Source organism: Adiantum capillus-veneris, chromosome 24, assembly GCF_014529385.1.
Source record: "Adiantum capillus-veneris isolate H3 chromosome 24, ASM1452938v2, whole genome shotgun sequence".
Classification (NCBI taxonomy): Eukaryota; Viridiplantae; Streptophyta; class Polypodiopsida; order Polypodiales; family Pteridaceae; genus Adiantum; species Adiantum capillus-veneris.
This window is the reverse complement of record NC_140954.1, coordinates 144,639,089-144,645,762: the sequence shown is the minus strand read 5'-3', so window position 1 is coordinate 144,645,762 and position 6,674 is coordinate 144,639,089.

Below are 6,674 nucleotides of genomic sequence, written 5' to 3'. Positions count from 1 at the left end.
AAATCTGATCAATACATCTATCTGACTAAGCATAATTCTGACGATAGGGTTAGTACATATTTGACTCAACACTATATCCAGTCAACACATGGCACGTCTTGGTGGTGTATTTCGTAGAAATCCGACTCGGATCCACATATCCCTTGATCAAATTCAAATGCCTTATCACATGTCATAGGATTACAAAGATTTAAGAATGAAAAATGTTGGAAAAAAAACAAATGATTTCATGTGGAATCGGTTCATCAAAAGAGTAGTCATGAGCTTGTCCAAGTTTTTGCTTGTTGCATACCCTATGTCTCTAGGTAGTACATCCGATCTTCTCTTTGTCAGTATGCCCCCTTTGGATCACTTTGTCCTTGCCAAGAGCCATCATCTCGAAACCACTTCAAAAATACACCATCTAATGTCCATGATTTTTGCTTGCATGTTGATGTAATTTTCCTTCTTGATGTCAACTGTAGTGTGCTTGGAATACCAATTCAGATTTTGGTCTTCCCAGCAAACAAGATCAAAAACTACAGCAAGGTTGATGTTGTTCGCTTGCACCATGTCTTCCAAATTCTTTTCCTTCATGAAAATCTATAGGTACAAAGTTGGGCTTCTTGGCTGAAATCTTGCTCTTCAGATTATGCTAAGTGATGCAAAGAAAACTATGAAGAACGAGATCAGAGATAACGCTACAAAAATGGAAATTAGAGAACAAAAATTGAAATCAAAATAAAAAATTGGGAATCTACAAGAGAGAATGAAGGAAACTTTGCTTGCAAATAGTGGAGATGACTGTTGCAAAGAACAGACGTAAGAAGAATCAAATGATACACATGCAACTCATTCAGCAAGATCCCACCAAATATTTTTGTTTGTGTGTGTGTGTGTGCGTGTGCGCGGCATCGAATCTCATCTTAGTAGTATAGAAAATGGTGAGTCTTCATCACTAAAACGCCGTGATCGCCAAAGTGTTGAGGGCATACACCCTCAACAGGGAAAAACACAGAGAAGACTCTCAAAACTGCATGTGTAAAGATTGAGTGAGAGCAAGAAGAGAGAGAGATAGAGAGAGGAGAGAGGGAGAGAGAGAGAGAGGGGGGGGGGGGGAGAGAGAGAGAGAGAGAGAGAGACAGAGAGAGAGAGAGAGAGAGAGAGAGAGAGAGAGAGAGAGAGAGAGAGAGAGAGAGAGAGAGAGAGAGAGAGAGAGAGAGACAGAGAGAGAGAGAACTCGTAAAACTGATTTTTGTATAGAGTCGTTCATAAAACTGCTCAACAAAATTACAATATATAGCTTTAACCTAAGGCCTAGCAGAATCTAACTAAGCAAGATCTGATTGACCAACATCTGTTTAACCAACATCCAACTCAACAAAAATCCGCCTCAACAGAAATTTGACTCGGTAACATCTGACTCAACATAATTTGGACTGACCACAAATCTGATCTCTACATCTATCTGACTAAGCATAATTTTGACTTTAGGACTAACACATATCTGACTCAACACTATATCCAGTCAACTCTCTCTCTCTCTCTCTCTCTCTCTCTCTCTCTCTCTCTACACAAGAATCCCTCCCCCCATTATCGATATTATAGATTATAACTTGTCCATATTTTCTTCTTCATTCAATATTAAGATGAAATGTTCGTGTGTTTAATGCAGGTATGGATGATGATGAGTTTCTTTCTTCTTTGTCACCCCAAAAGAGGAGGTGGTACGAGGAGCATCATCGCTCTAGAGGACCATCATGTTGTTCCACTCCTTCAGCATCTCCCCTATTTCAAATCATTCAGTGCGCTCTGAGAATTCGGTGTTGATGAGATGATCTTCACACTCTTCTAGGCACCAACGCTCTAGTGGTGGCGGTGGCGGTGGGGATGCCATCGTTGATGCCTCAACACTCGCCTTGTGTTCAACAAGGCTCCTTACCTTCCCCTTCTTTTCCCACCCCCACACCAGCCACATCATCGCCATCTATGCCAGGTTTTGAGCGGCTATCGGCCGTTTATAGCTACACACCACTAGCTACTCCTCCGGGAGTCACCCATATCGACACTCCTCGCTTCGGGGCCCACACTCCAGTGGAGACACCTGCTGTCTGTACCCCCGTCAAGATGCCACTAGAGACACCAGTTGAGACCCTTGCCATGACACCCAGGTTCATGTATCACAGGCAAGAGGACTTACCGTACTCGATCCACATCAGCGGCGGCATCATCTTGGATGATGAAGGCAAGAAGGTGATATCGCGCATGTACAGTCTTTGCTCTCAGGTGTTTCCACACTACATACTAAACACCTGGAGTGAAGTGCCAAATGAATTAAAAGAACAAGTTATCAGCATGCTGCATGACGAGTTCCCGTGTCAAGTTGGGATGAGCGCTTCAATGAAGACCTGATGAAGGTTTGAATGCGCGAATACTGCAAGCACAACTATTCTAAAGTACGAAAAGAAATAAAGCATGGTTGAAACTGACCAGATTGGCCGGCTAAAGAAAATCAAAAGAATGAAAAGCGAGCAACATGCGAGAATCTTGACAAGTGGAAGCAACAAAAGGAGGCAGCCAAAGCACGAGTAGAGACAGGGAGCTCGCACCACTTCGGGAGTGGTGGTTGGACATCATTTGAAGCCAATTTTGTAAGTGTTTTTGCATTGCCCTTTAGGTTTAGTAGTTACATCTATTTGTACTTTTAAACTCTAACATAATGTATTCTTTGTATGTTTTGAACAGTGGTCGATGATAGGACGCGACCCCACACCGTACGAGCACACGTACGTGGGCAGAAAGGGCTTAAACGCTTTGATGGACATTCTCAATTCTCACAGCAACATGGTTAGTATTTCACTTTACTCTTTTACATTTGTTGTATTTTAATGATAAGCTAATAATATAGATTTCTTTGTAATTATATGTTTATACTTATGGAAAGTCTTATTGTTTTTTTCCGCAGAATCCGATAGATACGCCACTTGGATGCGATGAGACGCCTGATTAGACGATGTCAGTCTATCTGTAGCCAAATAGCACTAGTTTTCTTTTGTCATAGCATGTATAATGACATGACGTGTGTACATATTTTGTTAACTATTGAAAAACAATGTATTTTCTCAATAATGACAATTGTGTTGTAACTATTACATTTGCAAAGCTTAACAATTAAGTGATTTTTCCTATGATGTGTATAATTTTGTGATCGATTTACTTTTGTCAATTCACTTTCCTCCAATTACTTTTGTCAGTCTTATATCTTTTTTTATCAAACAATACTATGCATGATGGAGTTAGTGGTTATGTTGTCTTGTGGGTGACTACTTTGGGTCTATACCTTGCACTTTCTTTCAAAGGTGAATTTGTGTTTATTTTGGATTCATTTAGGTATACTTTATTCTGGAAACATTCAATATGGTTGATGGGTGAATGCCCTACCACCCAAATGTTTTTACTCTCGAGTGTCCCTATAAGCGTCTCCATATAAGGTTCTGCAACATAGCTATAAGTGTTGCTATATAAAGATTGCAATGGTCGCTATAGGGGTCGCTATTTAGCGACGCATATAGCGATGCCTATAGCGATGATTATAGAGACGTTCCCAAATCGACGCTTTTAGCGATGGTGGTAGCAACGTCAGGGAGTAAAAAATCCCAATGTATTTTTGTCGCTAAAAGCGTCACGAGTGCACACAACCTCATGTAGTGCTTGACTCTAAAATCAACACTAATTGAAGAACTTTGGCTTGATAGACCACACACGGAACTAGAGTCCTTGTATGGAGATTGGGGATCAGAGCAGTCAGGCTCTACAAAAGCTGGAACATTGCGAACATTACCTTCTTACCTAAGTGAGAATGAAGAGAAATTGATGGTCTTCAAAACAAGGAAACTAAATAGTCCAAAACAAACTTTGGGTGTGGATAATTTGCAATCCATTATGCCAACACCAATTTAGTGCACAATAACTTTGGGTGAGCTACTGAAGTTACGATCACACCTATGGGGAGATTTGCAAACCACCATGGAAAAGATGCGATTAAAGGGAGCATCTCAAATGAACTTGGAAAAATTGCAAAACAAAGAGTTACAAACTAAACATGTTAATTTGGTGCCTATGAACAAAGTAGGGGACTAAGGGAACAAGGGAAACACTACTTTTCCACTACATTACAATGATAGAACGACCATGGCTATTTTAGATAGTGAAGCATGCATTTCCATAGCACCCAAAGTTGTCTAAGGAGCTCGAGGAAAGCTAGCCACTAGACAAACAAGAATGAAATTGCAATTGGTAGATGGACACATAGAGAAACCAATGGGATTAGTATAAAGTGTGATAGTCAACTCCTATGGATTGACTATCACACTAGACAAACAAGAATGAAATTGAAATTGGTACATGGACACATAGAGAAACCAATGGGATTACTATAGAGTGTGATAGTCAACTCCTATAGATTGACTACTAAGACACTTTTTCCATTGTAGACTTTGGAAAGAAACTCAACTATGAAATCATCTTGGGAAGACCGTTCATGCGACAGATACAATTAATCCAAGATTGGGACAATGATTATCTCTACTTGAAGAAAATAGGGGCGATTACTTGAGTGAACTTGAAAGACCATTCTTACAAGGATGTCCTGAGGACATCTATACAAGAATTGGACTCAAAGACCTCTGCAAAGACTAAACTACCATCATGGATACATAAAGACACTCCAATTTGGATGTGTGAGGATCTTAAATTGGACAATTTACAACGGGAATAAGGTGTCTTAGTTAGAGAAGTAAATGATATAGGTTATGTAATTGAACCATTCCCTAAACATTTGTTTGAACCTTTTGAGTGGACCCAAAATTTGGCCACAATTGAGATGTGTCTTAATTGATCTACACCTACATACTTTTGTGACAAAGAGGGCTATGCTATAGTTCCCATCCAAATGGTATTTATCAAAATGATCGAGGAGCAAAAAATCTTCTTTGATCACTACTATGATGCCACAGATGAGCTTGAAGAAGAAACGATGACAATGGAGGAATCAAACTCGAAAAAAGAGCACATAAGAGCCAAACTTCTACTCAAAGGAGAAGAAGATAAATTTTTTGAGTTTCCAAAATAGCATCAAAGACTCCAACAAAGATATTGCAAGAAACAAGACAAAAACTTAAGAAAGAAAACCGTAAAATCTGCATTGGAAAAAAAAACTCAATTCTTCATGAAAGTAGATGCAACGGGCTACATAAAAGATAAGACAATTGGAAGACATCTAGACACAAACATTCAAAGTGCCAAAATTAAACTAAATTAAAGGTGCTCAAGCTTGATAAGACCAAAGGAAAATAACCTCTTATGACAAAAATGGAATATAAAGCAAAATACATTGAGTTGAAATGGATGTTGAAAGAAGTATGGACCATGGAGATGGAATCAGATAGTGAGAGACCAAGAGAAATCAATGTTCCATCTCATTATAAAATATACACTTTGCAAGATCATAGGATCATTGTAGAGAAAGACTTGCGACAATCAAAAGAAGCAGGGAAATCTTATGAGGGGCCTGAGAATTCCAAGCAAATTGACCTTGCAAAGCCTAGAGAAGAGTCAAAACCCACATACGTAGCTACAAATCTATCGCAAGAGGAAGAAGAGATTCTCATTATAAGTTAAAGGAATATAGAAATGTCTTTGCATGGTCTTAGAAAGATCTCAAGTGGGTGGCTTTTCCCATGTGCCAGCACACTGTCCCTATCAGAGATGATGGTAAGCCAAGCATACAAAGGCCATACACCTATAATTAGCCATTTGTCAAAAAGAGCAAGGAGGATATTGAGAAACTCAAAGAGGCCAAGTTCATCTACGAAATAGAACACACTGACTAGGTATCACCAATTGTTGTGGTGCCTAAAAAGACTAGAAAACTTAGAGTGTGTGTAAATCTCAAGAAGGTGAATGCCACCACTATACGAGATAAATATCCTCTTCCTATCACAGATCATGTGCTATAATGAGTACCTCGTAAAGAGGCTTATAGATTTTTGGATGGATTCTCTTGGATACAACCAATTGACTATAGATCCCAAATATCAACATAAAATGGCTTTCACCACAGAATGGGGGATTTTTGCTTATCGAGTCATGCCTTTTGGTTTGACCAATGCACCAACAACATTCCAAAGGCTAATGAGCCATGCTTTTAAAGAATATCTATGGAATTTATTTGAAGTATGCATGGATGATCTTTGTGTGCACTTCACAAAATGACAAAGTCACTTTGAACATTTACAATGTGCCTTTGAGAAATGTTGCTTATATAGGATTCCCTTAAATCCTTAAAAATGCATTTTTATGGTTAGACAAGGAAAAATTCTTGGGCATATTGTGTCAAAAAATGGTATAGACACAGACAAAGAGAAGGTGGTAGTGATTGTGGAAATGGCTAGACCAATATCAATAAGAAGTTTAGGAATTTATGGGACATTGTGGTTACTTTTGTAGATTTATCTACGAGTATACAGTAATTGTTAAGCCCATTTAGCCTTATTACTCACTTTGAATGGATCGACGAATGTGAGGAATCATTCCAAATGATTAAGCAGGCTTTGACCACAGCACCAATAATGAAATCTCAAGATTGGACAAAGTTTTTTGTCTGCATGTCGATGCTTTGAGTTTTGTTATTGGCT